The sequence below is a fragment of the Schistocerca serialis genome, chromosome 6 (genome assembly GCF_023864345.2).
Source record: "Schistocerca serialis cubense isolate TAMUIC-IGC-003099 chromosome 6, iqSchSeri2.2, whole genome shotgun sequence".
NCBI lineage: Eukaryota > Metazoa > Arthropoda > Insecta > Orthoptera > Acrididae > Schistocerca > Schistocerca serialis.
The window spans coordinates 245,904,064-245,920,439 of record NC_064643.1 but is presented as its reverse complement, the minus strand read 5'-3'; the positions used below and the strand labels follow the sequence as shown (position 1 = coordinate 245,920,439).

The following is a 16,376-nucleotide window of genomic DNA, read 5'->3' as shown; positions in this document are numbered from 1 at the left end:
ATTATTAACCAGATCTATATTCTTGAAATAAATTATGCACTCGTAGGCTCTTGTCAGTTCAACAACAATATAAATGTGATTTGAGACTTTCTCGGCGTATTCCATTCGTGAAATCTTCTCGGGTGATCAGCCGAGTAAAGGCGTCGTCTTCTCGCAACGTTTCGAGGGGTTTCGTACCCATCATCTTCAAGCGAAGTGTCGAGATGCTGTGTTGCGCGGTCCTATAAAGGCTCCTGGACCAGTGACTGATTCCGGGCGCCGACCAATCAGGTACCTGCGGAATCGGACGCCGCGCCAGTGGTGGGGGGTTCGCGGCGCGGACCGGGCGTCGAGTCCCTGCCGGTTCCTAATACGTCTGTGGCCGCTACCGTCTTCGTGCCGGAGCGTTCTCTTCTAATTTTAGTTATTGCGGGATTCCAAGCTGTACTAAGTTGGAAACCAGTGTCTCGATTGATCAGGTTGCTGTTCAACCGAATTTCTACAGCCTCTTTGAAAACTGAATCCCAAAATCCTTTAGCGTCACACAGCTTCTTCGTACCCTCAAAGAGGAAGGTGTGTCCTTCGTTAAGGCTATGTTCCGCTACCGCCGATTTTTCTGTCTGACCAAGGCGTACATTTCTAATGTGTTCCGAGCGCCTCTGCGTGATGCAGCGCTGCGTTTGTCCGATGTATTTCGTACCACATTCACATTCAATACTGTATACGCCCGGAGTCTGCAGTCCTAGGTGGTCTTTGACTGAGCCAAGTATGTCCTTAATTTTACTTGGGGCATGAAAAATTGTCTTGATGTTGTGTTTCTCCAGAATGCGGGCAATCTTGGCTGTTGGCGGTCCCGCGTATGGTAGAAATGCCAGGCATCTGGTCTCATCTTCTTCTTCTGGTGTGTCTACCTTCCTGCTCTTGTGTAGGGCGCGCGAGATTTGCGTCTCATTATAACCGTTGCTGCGGAAGGTCTTCCTTAGGTGTTGTAACTCTGCAGATAGGCTGTCATCATCACAGATAGACTTGGCCCTGTGCACAAGTGTGTTAAGCACTGAGTTGCGTTGTGCTGGGTGGTGGCAACTCTGTGCATGAAGGTATAAATCCGTATGTGTCTTCTTCCTATACACAGCGTGACCCAAGGTGCCATCAGGGTGCCTCTTGATTAGAATGTCAAGGAAGGGCAAGCTTCCGTTTTCTTCCACCTCCATGGTGAATTGTATGTTGCTGTGTATGCTGTTGAGATGTCGCAGGAAGTCTTGCAGGTTCTCTCTGCCATGTGGCCACACGACAAAAGTGTCATCAACATATCTGTAAAAGCCTTTAGGTTTCAATGGGGCGGTGTCCAGGGCTATGTCTTCAAAGTGCTCCATGTAAAGATTAGCGATGCCTGGAGCTAAGGGGGACCCCATGGCTACACCATCCACTTGTCCATAAAATTTGCCTCCACACTTAAAGTAGGTGTTTGTTAACACATGACGGAACAGCTTTATTGTGTCCTCACTAAAGCGTGTTTCGAGCAGCGCTAGGGAGTCTTCCAGCGGTACTCGTGTGAAGAGTGAGGTGACGTCAAAGCTGACAAGAAGATCTTCTTTATCCAGGCGAAAGCCTTGTAGTACCTTCACAAACTCCGCCGAGTTCTTGACATGGTGCTCACAGTGACCCACGATCGGTTTGAGCAGTTGTGCTAGGTACTTGGCTAAACCATATGTCGGTGAGTTGATGGTGCTCACTATGGGTCGCAGTGGAACTCCGTCTTTGTGGATCTTAGGGAGCCCATATAGCCGTGGTGGTGCCGGTGCTCTGGGGTACAGCTTCCTGATGACGTCCTTTTCCAGTCCAGAGTCATTGAGCAAGGCGATGGTCTTGCGAGTCACGGAAGCTGTCGTGTCCTTGTCCAGTTGCTTGTAGGCAGTATCTTGTAGCAGTGAGTTTATCTTCTGCCAATAATCTTCTTTCCTCAGTATCACCGTGGCATTGCCTTTGTCAGCAGCTAGAACGACAGTGTCCTCATCCTCACGTAGGGCCTTAAGAGCCTTCCATTCAGCAGACGTTATGTTGCTCTTGGGCATTTTTGCCTTCTCCAGGACCCTGCACGTCTCTCTCCTAACTTCCTCAGCTGCCTCCGTAGGGAGGCCGCGCACGGCTTGCTCGATGCTGCTGATAATGTCTCGCTTAGGTAGTGTCCTGGGTACTGGAGCAAAGTTAAGTCCTCTCGACAGCACTGATATTGTGGTCTCGTCCAGTTCTTTGCCTGCCAGATTGATGACAGTCTTGGCATTGGTTGTGTGGTCGGCATGTTGCCGGGCTCCAGACAGTCTGGTGAACTTGCCACATTGTTTTTCCGTGGCTTTTCTCTTGTGGATCTCACTACTTGCATATGTGTTTCCATCGATCCACTCCCATGTGTGTGGTGGGAGATGGGATGCCAATCGAAGGTGTTGAGTAAGCAGCATCCTTGCGTTCTTATCTAACTCCTGCCTGGTGACCCGTATGTGTTCGCGCACCAGGGCCGCACCGGCTCGTTGTAGTATGCGTCTGGATCTTGTCGTGCTAACAGGGTGTCGCAAGTTGGCAAATTTCGGCAACACTTCTTTATCTCGACACCGTTGTAAGAAGGCCAGTCTGCTAAGCAGCTTGCCCGTCTTGAGTCGTAATTTCTGTAGCATCTGGTAGCTGCGATGGATATCCTCCCCGTAGAGGTATGTTAAATGTGATTTGAGACTTTCTCGGCGTATTCCATTCGTGAAATCTTCTCGGGTGATCAGCCGAGTAAAGGCGTCGTCTTCTCGCAACGTTTCGAGGGGTTTCGTACCCATCATCTTCAAGCGAAGTGTCGAGATGCTGTGTTGCGCGGTCCTATAAAGGCTCCTGGACCAGTGACTGATTCCGGGCGCCGACCAATCAGGTACCTGCGGAATCGGACGCCGCGCCAGTGGTGGGGGGTTCGCGGCGCGGACCGGGCGTCGAGTCCCTGCCGGTTCCTAATACGTCTGTGGCCGCTACCGTCTTCGTGCCGGAGCGTTCTCTTCTAATTTTAGTTATTGCGGGATTCCAAGCTGTACTAAGTTGGAAACCAGTGTCTCGATTGATCAGGTTGCTGTTCAACCGAATTTCTACAGCCTCTTTGAAAACTGAATCCCAAAATCCTTTAGCGTCACACAGCTTCTTCGTACCCTCAAAGAGGAAGGTGTGTCCTTCGTTAAGGCTATGTTCCGCTACCGCCGATTTTTCTGTCTGACCAAGGCGTACATTTCTAATGTGTTCCGAGCGCCTCTGCGTGATGCAGCGCTGCGTTTGTCCGATGTATTTCGTACCACATTCACATTCAATACTGTATACGCCCGGAGTCTGCAGTCCTAGGTGGTCTTTGACTGAGCCAAGTATGTCCTTAATTTTACTTGGGGCATGAAAAATTGTCTTGATGTTGTGTTTCTCCAGAATGCGGGCAATCTTGGCTGTTGGCGGTCCCGCGTATGGTAGAAATGCCAGGCATCTGGTCTCATCTTCTTCTTCTGGTGTGTCTACCTTCCTGCTCTTGTGTAGGGCGCGCGAGATTTGCGTCTCATTATAACCGTTGCTGCGGAAGGTCTTCCTTAGGTGTTGTAACTCTGCAGGTAGGCTGTCATCATCACAGATAGACTTGGCCCTGTGCACAAGTGTGTTAAGCACTGAGTTGCGTTGTGCTGGGTGGTGGCAACTCTGTGCATGAAGGTATAAATCCGTATGTGTCTTCTTCCTATACACAGCGTGACCCAAGGTGCCATCAGGGTGCCTCTTGATTAGAATGTCAAGGAAGGGCAAGCTTCCGTTTTCTTCCACCTCCATGGTGAATTGTATGTTGCTGTGTATGCTGTTGAGATGTCGCAGGAAGTCTTGCAGGTTCTCTCTGCCATGTGGCCACACGACAAAAGTGTCATCAACATATCTGTAAAAGCCTTTAGGTTTCAATGGGGCGGTGTCCAGGGCTATGTCTTCAAAGTGCTCCATGTAAAGATTAGCGATGCCTGGAGCTAAGGGGGACCCCATGGCTACACCATCCACTTGTACATAAAATTTGCCTCCACACTTAAAGTAGGTGTTTGTTAACACATGACGGAACAGCTTTATTGTGTCCTCACTAAAGCGTGTTTCGAGCAGCGCTAGGGAGTCTTCCAGCGGTACTCGTGTGAAGAGTGAGGTGACGTCAAAGCTGACAAGAAGATCTTCTTTATCCAGGCGAAAGCCTTGTAGTACCTTCACAAACTCCGCCGAGTTCTTGACATGGTGCTCACAGTGACCCACGATCGGTTTGAGCAGTTGTGCTAGGTACTTGGCTAAACCATATGTCGGTGAGTTGATGGTGCTCACTATGGGTCGCAGTGGAACTCCGTCTTTGTGGATCTTAGGGAGCCCATATAGCCGTGGTGGTGCCGGTGCTCTGGGGTACAGCTTCCTGATGACGTCCTTTTCCAGTCCAGAGTCATTGAGCAAGGCGATGGTCTTGCGAGTCACGGAAGCTGTCGTGTCCTTGTCCAGTTGCTTGTAGGCAGTATCTTGTAGCAGTGAGTTTATCTTCTGCCAATAATCTTCTTTCCTCAGTATCACCGTGGCATTGCCTTTGTCAGCAGCTAGAACGACAGTGTCCTCATCCTCACGTAGGGCCTTAAGAGCCTTCCATTCAGCAGACGTTATGTTGCTCTTGGGCATTTTTGCCTTCTCCAGGACCCTGCACGTCTCTCTCCTAACTTCCTGCAGCTGAGGAAGTTAGGAGAGAGACGTGCAGGGTCCTGGAGAAGGCAAAAATGCCCAAGAGCAACATAACGTCTGCTGAATGGAAGGCTCTTAAGGCCCTACGTGAGGATGAGGACACTGTCGTTCTAGCTGCTGACAAAGGCAATGCCACGGTGATACTGAGGAAAGAAGATTATTGGCAGAAGATAAACTCACTGCTACAAGATACTGCCTACAAGCAACTGGACAAGGACACGACAGCTTCCGTGACTCGCAAGACCATCGCCTTGCTCAATGACTCTGGACTGGAAAAGGACGTCATCAGGAAGCTGTACCCCAGAGCACCGGCACCACCACGGCTATATGGGCTCCCTAAGATCCACAAAGACGGAGTTCCACTGCGACCCATAGTGAGCACCATCAACTCACCGACATATGGTTTAGCCAAGTACCTAGCACAACTGCTCAAACCGATCGTGGGTCACTGTGAGCACCATGTCAAGAACTCGGCGGAGTTTGTGAAGGTACTACAAGGCTTTCGCCTGGATAAAGAAGATCTTCTTGTCAGCTTTGACGTCACCTCACTCTTCACACGAGTACCGCTGGAAGACTCCCTAGCGCTGCTCGAAACACGCTTTAGTGAGGACACAATAAAGCTGTTCCGTCATGTGTTAACAAACACCTACTTTAAGTGTGGAGGCAAATTTTATGAACAAGTGGATGGTGTAGCCATGGGGTCCCCCTTAGCTCCAGGCATCGCTAATCTTTACATGGAGCACTTTGAAGACATAGCCTTGGACACCGCCCCATTGAAACCTAAAGGCTTTTACAGATATGTTGATGACACTTTTGTCGTGTGGCCACATGGCAGAGAGAACCTGCAAGACTTCCTGCGACATCTCAACAGCATACACAGCAACATACAATTCACCATGGAGGTGGAAGAAAACGGAAGCTTGCCCTTCCTTGACATTCTAATCAAGAGGCACCCTGATGGCACCTTGGGTCACGCTGTGTATAGGAAGAAGACACATACGGATTTATACCTTCATGCACAGAGTTGCCACCACCCAGCACAACGCAACTCAGTGCTTAACACACTTGTGCACAGGGCCAAGTCTATCTGTGATGATGACAGCCTACCTGCAGAGTTACAACACCTAAGGAAGACCTTCCGCAGCAACGGTTATAATGAGACGCAAATCTCGCGCGCCCTACACAAGAGCAGGAAGGTAGACACACCAGAAGAAGAAGATGAGACCAGATGCCTGGCATTTCTACCATACGCGGGACCGCCAACAGCCAAGATTGCCCGCATTCTGGAGAAACACAACATCAAGACAATTTTTCATGCCCCAAGTAAAATTAAGGACATACTTGGCTCAGTCAAAGACCACCTAGGACTGCAGACTCCGGGCGTATACAGTATTGAATGTGAATGTGGTACGAAATACATCGGACAAACGCAGCGCTGCATCACGCAGAGGCGCTCGGAACACATTAGAAATGTACGCCTTGGTCAGACAGAAAAATCGGCGGTAGCGGAACATAGCCTTAACGAAGGACACACCTTCCTCTTTGAGGGTACGAAGAAGCTGTGTGACGCTAAAGGATTTTGGGATTCAGTTTTCAAAGAGGCTGTAGAAATTCGGTTGAACAGCAACCTGATCAATCGAGACACTGGTTTCCAACTTAGTACAGCTTGGAATCCCGCAATAACTAAAATTAGAAGAGAACGCTCCGGCACGAAGACGGTAGCGGCCACAGACGTATTAGGAACCGGCAGGGACTCGACGCCCGGTCCGCGCCGCGAACCCCCCACCACTGGCGCGGCGTCCGATTCCGCAGGTACCTGATTGGTCGGCGCCCGGAATCAGTCACTGGTCCAGGAGCCTTTATAGGACCGCGCAACACAGCATCTCGACACTTCGCTTGAAGATGATGGGTACGAAACCCCTCGAAACGTTGCGAGAAGATGACGCCTTTACTCGGCTGATCACCCGAGAAGATTTCACGAATGGAATACGCCGAGAAAGTCTCAAATCACATTTAACATACCTCTACGGGGAGGATATCCATCGCAGCTACCAGATGCTACAGAAATTACGACTCAAGACGGGCAAGCTGCTTAGCAGACTGGCCTTCTTACAACGGTGTCGAGATAAAGAAGTGTTGCCGAAATTTGCCAACTTGCGACACCCTGTTAGCACGACAAGATCCAGACGCATACTACAACGAGCCGGTGCGGCCCTGGTGCGCGAACACATACGGGTCACCAGGCAGGAGTTAGATAAGAACGCAAGGATGCTGCTTACTCAACACCTTCGATTGGCATCCCATCTCCCACCACACACATGGGAGTGGATCGATGGAAACACATATGCAAGTAGTGAGATCCACAAGAGAAAAGCCACGGAAAAACAATGTGGCAAGTTCACCAGACTGTCTGGAGCCCGGCAACATGCCGACCACACAACCAATGCCAAGACTGTCATCAATCTGGCAGGCAAAGAACTGGACGAGACCACAATATCAGTGCTGTCGAGAGGACTTAACTTTGCTCCAGTACCCAGGACACTACCTAAGCGAGACATTATCAGCAGCATCGAGCAAGCCGTGCGCGGCCTCCCTACGGAGGCAGCTGAGGAAGTTAGGAGAGAGACGTGCAGGGTCCTGGAGAAGGCAAAAATGCCCAAGAGCAACATAACGTCTGCTGAATGGAAGGCTCTTAAGGCCCTACGTGAGGATGAGGACACTGTCGTTCTAGCTGCTGACAAAGGCAATGCCACGGTGATACTGAGGAAAGAAGATTATTGGCAGAAGATAAACTCACTGCTACAAGATACTGCCTACAAGCAACTGGACAAGGACACGACAGCTTCCGTGACTCGCAAGACCATCGCCTTGCTCAATGACTCTGGACTGGAAAAGGACGTCATCAGGAAGCTGTACCCCAGAGCACCGGCACCACCACGGCTATATGGGCTCCCTAAGATCCACAAAGACGGAGTTCCACTGCGACCCATAGTGAGCACCATCAACTCACCGACATATGGTTTAGCCAAGTACCTAGCACAACTGCTCAAACCGATCGTGGGTCACTGTGAGCACCATGTCAAGAACTCGGCGGAGTTTGTGAAGGTACTACAAGGCTTTCGCCTGGATAAAGAAGATCTTCTTGTCAGCTTTGACGTCACCTCACTCTTCACACGAGTACCGCTGGAAGACTCCCTAGCGCTGCTCGAAACACGCTTTAGTGAGGACACAATAAAGCTGTTCCGTCATGTGTTAACAAACACCTACTTTAAGTGTGGAGGCAAATTTTATGTACAAGTGGATGGTGTAGCCATGGGGTCCCCCTTAGCTCCAGGCATCGCTAATCTTTACATGGAGCACTTTGAAGACATAGCCCTGGACACCGCCCCATTGAAACCTAAAGGCTTTTACAGATATGTTGATGACACTTTTGTCGTGTGGCCACATGGCAGAGAGAACCTGCAAGACTTCCTGCGACATCTCAACAGCATACACAGCAACATACAATTCACCATGGAGGTGGAAGAAAACGGAAGCTTGCCCTTCCTTGACATTCTAATCAAGAGGCACCCTGATGGCACCTTGGGTCACGCTGTGTATAGGAAGAAGACACATACGGATTTATACCTTCATGCACAGAGTTGCCACCACCCAGCACAACGCAACTCAGTGCTTAACACACTTGTGCACAGGGCCAAGTCTATCTGTGATGATGACAGCCTACCTGCAGAGTTACAACACCTAAGGAAGACCTTCCGCAGCAACGGTTATAATGAGACGCAAATCTCGCGCGCCCTACACAAGAGCAGGAAGGTAGACACACCAGAAGAAGAAGATGAGACCAGATGCCTGGCATTTCTACCATACGCGGGACCGCCAACAGCCAAGATTGCCCGCATTCTGGAGAAACACAACATCAAGACAATTTTTCATGCCCCAAGTAAAATTAAGGACATACTTGGCTCAGTCAAAGACCACCTAGGACTGCAGACTCCGGGCGTATACAGTATTGAATGTGAATGTGGTACGAAATACATCGGACAAACGCAGCGCTGCATCACGCAGAGGCGCTCGGAACACATTAGAAATGTACGCCTTGGTCAGACAGAAAAATCGGCGGTAGCGGAACATAGCCTTAACGAAGGACACACCTTCCTCTTTGAGGGTACGAAGAAGCTGTGTGACGCTAAAGGATTTTGGGATTCAGTTTTCAAAGAGGCTGTAGAAATTCGGTTGAACAGCAACCTGATCAATCGAGACACTGGTTTCCAACTTAGTACAGCTTGGAATCCCGCAATAACTAAAATTAGAAGAGAACGCTCCGGCACGAAGACGGTAGCGGCCACAGACGTATTAGGAACCGGCAGGGACTCGACGCCCGGTCCGCGCCGCGAACCCCCCACCACTGGCGCGGCGTCCGATTCCGCAGGTACCTGATTGGTCGGCGCCCGGAATCAGTCACTGGTCCAGGAGCCTTTATAGGACCGCGCAACACAGCATCTCGACACTTCGCTTGAAGATGATGGGTACGAAACCCCTCGAAACGTTGCGAGAAGACGACGCCTTTACTCGGCTGATCACCCGAGAAGATTTCACGAATGGAATACGCCGAGAAAGTCTCAAATCACATTTAACATACCTCTACGGGGAGGATATCCATCGCAGCTACCAGATGCTACAGAAATTACGACTCAAGACGGGCAAGCTGCTTAGCAGACTGGCCTTCTTACAACGGTGTCGAGATAAAGAAGTGTTGCCGAAATTTGCCAACTTGCGACACCCTGTTAGCACGACAAGATCCAGACGCATACTACAACGAGCCGGTGCGGCCCTGGTGCGCGAACACATACGGGTCACCAGGCAGGAGTTAGATAAGAACGCAAGGATGCTGCTTACTCAACACCTTCGATTGGCATCCCATCTCCCACCACACACATGGGAGTGGATCGATGGAAACACATATGCAAGTAGTGAGATCCACAAGAGAAAAGCCACGGAAAAACAATGTGGCAAGTTCACCAGACTGTCTGGAGCCCGGCAACATGCCGACCACACAACCAATGCCAAGACTGTCATCAATCTGGCAGGCAAAGAACTGGACGAGACCACAATATCAGTGCTGTCGAGAGGACTTAACTTTGCTCCAGTACCCAGGACACTACCTAAGCGAGACATTATCAGCAGCATCGAGCAAGCCGTGCGCGGCCTCCCTACGGAGGCAGCTGAGGAAGTTAGGAGAGAGACGTGCAGGGTCCTGGAGAAGGCAAAAATGCCCAAGAGCAACATAACGTCTGCTGAATGGAAGGCTCTTAAGGCCCTACGTGAGGATGAGGACACTGTCGTTCTAGCTGCTGACAAAGGCAATGCCACGGTGATACTGAGGAAAGAAGATTATTGGCAGAAGATAAACTCACTGCTACAAGATACTGCCTACAAGCAACTGGACAAGGACACGACAGCTTCCGTGACTCGCAAGACCATCGCCTTGCTCAATGACTCTGGACTGGAAAAGGACGTCATCAGGAAGCTGTACCCCAGAGCACCGGCACCACCACGGCTATATGGGCTCCCTAAGATCCACAAAGACGGAGTTCCACTGCGACCCATAGTGAGCACCATCAACTCACCGACATATGGTTTAGCCAAGTACCTAGCACAACTGCTCAAACCGATCGTGGGTCACTGTGAGCACCATGTCAAGAACTCGGCGGAGTTTGTGAAGGTACTACAAGGCTTTCGCCTGGATAAAGAAGATCTTCTTGTCAGCTTTGACGTCACCTCACTCTTCACACGAGTACCGCTGGAAGACTCCCTAGCGCTGCTCGAAACACGCTTTAGTGAGGACACAATAAAGCTGTTCCGTCATGTGTTAACAAACACCTACTTTAAGTGTGGAGGCAAATTTTATGTACAAGTGGATGGTGTAGCCATGGGGTCCCCCTTAGCTCCAGGCATCGCTAATCTTTACATGGAGCACTTTGAAGACATAGCCCTGGACACCGCCCCATTGAAACCTAAAGGCTTTTACAGATATGTTGATGACACTTTTGTCGTGTGGCCACATGGCAGAGAGAACCTGCAAGACTTCCTGCGACATCTCAACAGCATACACAGCAACATACAATTCACCATGGAGGTGGAAGAAAACGGAAGCTTGCCCTTCCTTGACATTCTAATCAAGAGGCACCCTGATGGCACCTTGGGTCACGCTGTGTATAGGAAGAAGACACATACGGATTTATACCTTCATGCACAGAGTTGCCACCACCCAGCACAACGCAACTCAGTGCTTAACACACTTGTGCACAGGGCCAAGTCTATCTGTGATGATGACAGCCTACCTGCAGAGTTACAACACCTAAGGAAGACCTTCCGCAGCAACGGTTATAATGAGACGCAAATCTCGCGCGCCCTACACAAGAGCAGGAAGGTAGACACACCAGAAGAAGAAGATGAGACCAGATGCCTGGCATTTCTACCATACGCGGGACCGCCAACAGCCAAGATTGCCCGCATTCTGGAGAAACACAACATCAAGACAATTTTTCATGCCCCAAGTAAAATTAAGGACATACTTGGCTCAGTCAAAGACCACCTAGGACTGCAGACTCCGGGCGTATACAGTATTGAATGTGAATGTGGTACGAAATACATCGGACAAACGCAGCGCTGCATCACGCAGAGGCGCTCGGAACACATTAGAAATGTACGCCTTGGTCAGACAGAAAAATCGGCGGTAGCGGAACATAGCCTTAACGAAGGACACACCTTCCTCTTTGAGGGTACGAAGAAGCTGTGTGACGCTAAAGGATTTTGGGATTCAGTTTTCAAAGAGGCTGTAGAAATTCGGTTGAACAGCAACCTGATCAATCGAGACACTGGTTTCCAACTTAGTACAGCTTGGAATCCCGCAATAACTAAAATTAGAAGAGAACGCTCCGGCACGAAGACGGTAGCGGCCACAGACGTATTAGGAACCGGCAGGGACTCGACGCCCGGTCCGCGCCGCGAACCCCCCACCACTGGCGCGGCGTCCGATTCCGCAGGTACCTGATTGGTCGGCGCCCGGAATCAGTCACTGGTCCAGGAGCCTTTATAGGACCGCGCAACACAGCATCTCGACACTTCGCTTGAAGATGATGGGTACGAAACCCCTCGAAACGTTGCGAGAAGACGACGCCTTTACTCGGCTGATCACCCGAGAAGATTTCACCAACAACAATATGTTTTCGACTCTTGTCCCAAAGTAACAATTATTCTGTACAAACTCCAGCAAGCCAACTGGTTTCAAGATAAATGTCAGAATCTACTAAACATTCATACAGTTACATATGTTCTGCCTCATGCAGAGCCAAGACATAAAGTAAAAGTCTCTATATAACACATGCTTCATCTGTCTATGTGACAATCCTCATGATACCACACACCATGGAACATTATCCAAATACTCTTTGACTTTTTGATATAACTTCTAGGGCGCTGCTTGTAGCCACTTGTAGGGGCCACTCATCTGACACAGATCCTGGCTCCTCATGACAGCTGTCCTTCCTGCACACACAGACTTGTGTGGCACAGTGAAAAGGCTCTCTCACCCTTGTCATTAAAATATCGGGTGTTCGAGATGGTGGGGAGCCAAGTGTTTCTAGAATTTACCCCGAAATTCTCGAAGCACTGCAGAGAGTTCCCATGAGACTTATTCACTTAGTATCTCTTCTCCTTTGAAAATACGTAGTTCTTATAAGACAAATGATCTGAATTTAATCAAACTACATTGTTCTTTCATGTCTTCCTCTGCTCCTATCACCAATGTTAGTTCTAAACGCAAAACCAAACTGTGTAAGTATCAAGTTGATTATCTGACAGGCTTTACCAGCATTCTTTTGAACAATGATGGAAGAATCACAGTGTAATCTTTATTTGGAGATTTGAACTAACAATAGCTAGAAGTGTATAAAAATAGAGAGACACCTGCAGACAAAACATACAAATCATGTAGGTAAACCCATCAAGTTTTTTAAGCATAATGAGGAACAATTCTCCTCCCAAGAACCATGGAACTTGCCGTTGGTGGGGAAGCTTGTGTGGCTCAGCGATACAGATAGCGTACTGTAGGTGCAACCACAAAGGAGGGGTACCTATTGAGAGGCCAGACAAATGTGTGGTTCCTGAAGAGAGGCAGCAGCCTTTTCAGTAGTGGCAGGGGCAACAGTCTGGATGATTGACTGATCTGGCCTTGTAACATCAACCAAAACAACCTTACTGTTCTGGTACTGTGAATGGCTGAAAGCAAGGGAAAACTACAGCTGTAATTTTTCCCAAGGGCATGCAGCTTTACTGTATGATTAAATGATGATAGCGTCATCTTGAGTAAGATATTATGGAGGTAAAATAGTCCCCTATTCAGATCTCCAGGTGGGGACTACTCAGGAGGACATCGTTATCAGGAAAACAAAACTGGCGTTCTACAGATCGGGGCTTGGAATGGCAGTTCCGTTTATCGGGCAGGTAGGTTAGAAAATTTAAAAATGAAATGGATAGGTTGAAGTTAGATATAATGAGAATTATTGAAGTTTGGTGGCAGCAGGAACAAGACTTTTGGTCAGGTGAATACAGGGTTATAAATACAGAATCAAATAATGGTAATACAGGAGTGGGTTTAATAATGAATAAAAACTAAGAACGCAGATAAGCTACTACGAACAGCATCTCTCTCTCTATTCGTTTAGTCGGTTCCAACTCTTCGTGACCCCATGAACCAAATCACGCCACTTTTTCCTGTCTTGCACTTTCTCCTGTAGACCTTCCAGGTTGGAACACATTGCTTCTGTGATGCCATCGATCTATCTCATCCTCTGACGTCCTCTTCTTCTAGTTCCTTCAATCTTCCCCAGCATTAATGTTTTTTCCAGCGAGGCATGCCTTCACATTGTGTGTCCAAAGTAGGTCAGCTTTTGTTTTAACATTAGACCTTCCAGGAAGAAATCTGGTTTAATTTGCTCCAATATTGATCTGTTGGTTCTCTTTGCAATCCATGGAACTCTAAGAAGTTTCCTCCAACACCACAATTCGAAGGAGTCAATTCTTCGCCGTTCAGCGTTTCTAATGGTCCAGGTCTCACATCCATACATCACAACTTGAAAGACCATAGCCCTCACAATACGGATCTTTGTTGCTAGTGTTATATCTCTGGACCTTATAACCTTGTCAAGGTTTGACATCGCCTGTCTACCGAGCAACAGGCGTCTCCGGATTTCATGGCTGCAGTGCCGTCAGCAGAGATCTGGGAACCGAGATAACTGAATGTGGTCACTACCTCCATGGTTTCTCCTGCTATATCCCACGAATTGGTAGGTGTAGTTGCCATAATTTTCGTTTTCTTCACATTCAGCATAAGACCGGCCTTTTCACTTTCGTCTTTCACCTTCAGTAAGAGTGTTCTCAATTCTTCTTCACTTTCTGCCAACAGGATCGTATCATCCGCGTACCTGAGGTTGTTTACATTTATTCCAGCTATTTTAATTCCTCTAGCCTCGCATTCCTCATAAAATGTTCTGCATACAGATTGAATAAGTATGGTGACAGTATGCAGCCTTGCCGGACCCCTTTTTGAATCTTTATCCATTTCGTTATTCCATACATAGTTCTCACCGTGGCTTCTTGGTCAAGATACATTAACTCTGTATCAGATGAATGAGGTGATCTGGTACACCCATGTTTTTCAGTATGTTCCATAATTTGTTGTGATCGACGCAGTCAAAGGCTTTGGCGTAGTCAATAAAGCAGAGGTACACATCTTTCTGGAATTCTCTCGCTTTTTCCATAATCCACCGAATGTTAGCAATTTGATCTCTAGTTCCTCTTCCTTTCCTAAATCCAGCTTGTTCTTCTGGTAGCTCTCGATCTAGATATTGGCGAAGTCTATTTTGTAAGATTTTCAACATAACTTTGCTAGCATGTGAAATAAGTGCGATTGTTCAGTAATCTGAGCATTCTTTAGAACTTTTCTTCTTTGGAATGGGGATGAATACTGTTCTTTTCCAGTCTTCTGGCCACTGCTGCGTGATCCATATTTTTTGACATATTGAGTGCAGCACTTTCACTGCATCCTTTCCAGTGACTTTAAACAATTCTGCTGGTATTTCATCATGTCCACTAGTTTTTTTATCAGCCATATTTTCAAGGGCCCACTGGATTTCGCTCTCCAAAATATCTGGCCCTAGTTCTAAATTAACATTAACATCAGCAGTAGGAGCCCTGTCATGATGCAGTTCTTCCTTGTATAGGTCTTCTACATATTCTGCCCATCTTTCCTTAACATCCTCTGCTTCACTCAGATCTTTCCCCGTTTCTATCTTTTATCATTCCAATTTTTGCCTGGAATTTTCCTTTAATTTCTCTAATTTTCTTATAAAGATCTCTTGTCTTCCCCATTCCATTACTATCTTCAACTTCCTTGCACTGTTCATTAAAGAATATATTTTTATCTCTTCTAGCTAATTTCTGAAAATCTTCATTTAATTCAAACATAGTTCATCTATCTCCCTTGATTTTTGCTTTCTTTCGTTCTTCTGCAACTTGCAGTGCCTCAACTGATAGCCATCTAGCCTTCTTACTGTTCCTTTTCTTGGGAATGTGTTTCTCTGCGGCCTCCTTGACAGTATTAGTTACTTCTGTCCACATCTCTTGCAAGCTTTTGTCCTCCAGCTGTAATACATTAAATCTGTTTTGTACCTCTACAGCATAGTCAGAGGGTATAGAGTTAAGGTCGTATCTGCAAGTTGGGATACTTTTTGCTACATTCTGAAGTTTCAGCCGAAATTTTGCAATCAGGAGCTCATGATCTGATCCGCAGTCAGCCCCAGGTCTTGTTGCAGCTGACTGAACCGCGCTCTTCCACCTTTGATTACAAAGTATGTAATCAATTTGGTTCCGGTGTTGGCCATCTGGTGAAGTCCAGGTATATAGGCGTCGTTTTGGTAGTTGAAACAGTGAATTAGTAATTATCAATGAATTTTCTTGGCAGAATTCTAGGAGTCTCTGTCCAGCTTCATTTGTTGTACCAAGACCGTATTTCCCTGTTATACCTTCTACAGCTTCATTTCCCACTTTTGCATTCCTATCTCCAACTATGAAGACGATATCCTTTTTTGGTGTTGACAGTAGTAATTCTTGTAAATCTCCATAGAACTGGTCAATAATTTCCTTTTCAGCATCGGTTGTTGGTGCATAATTTTGAATTATTGTGATGTTGAGGGGCTGACCTTGAAGTCTGATGGACATCATTCTATCATTTTTATATTTGCATCCCATTACAGCTTTTCTCACTTTATCACTAACTATGAAGGCTACTCCATTACTTCTGTTGTTATCGTGCCCAGAATAATACACCATATGGCCATCCAAAGCAAATTCTCCCATGCCAGTCCACCTCATTTCACTTATTCCCAATATGTCGATGTTAATTTTCTCCATTTCTCTTTTCACTATGTCTAGTTTTCCTTGATACATGGATCTTACATTCCATGTTCCTATGCAGTGCTTCTCTTTGCACCATCTTACTCCTCATGAAGCTCCTCTCAACCTGGTTCCCCCCGGAGATCTGATCGGGGAACTTGAAACTCCGGAACATTTTGAGCTGAGCGAAGCCA

The 16,376-nt window shown here is 47.7% G+C and overlaps 1 protein-coding gene across 1 annotated transcript in view; it reads left to right on the top strand.

Moving 5' to 3' along the window:
* LOC126484081 (WD repeat-containing protein 89) overlaps positions 1–16,376 on the top strand; it is a 277,264-nt gene that overhangs the window by 96,468 nt on the left and 164,420 nt on the right. The window lies entirely within an intron of this gene.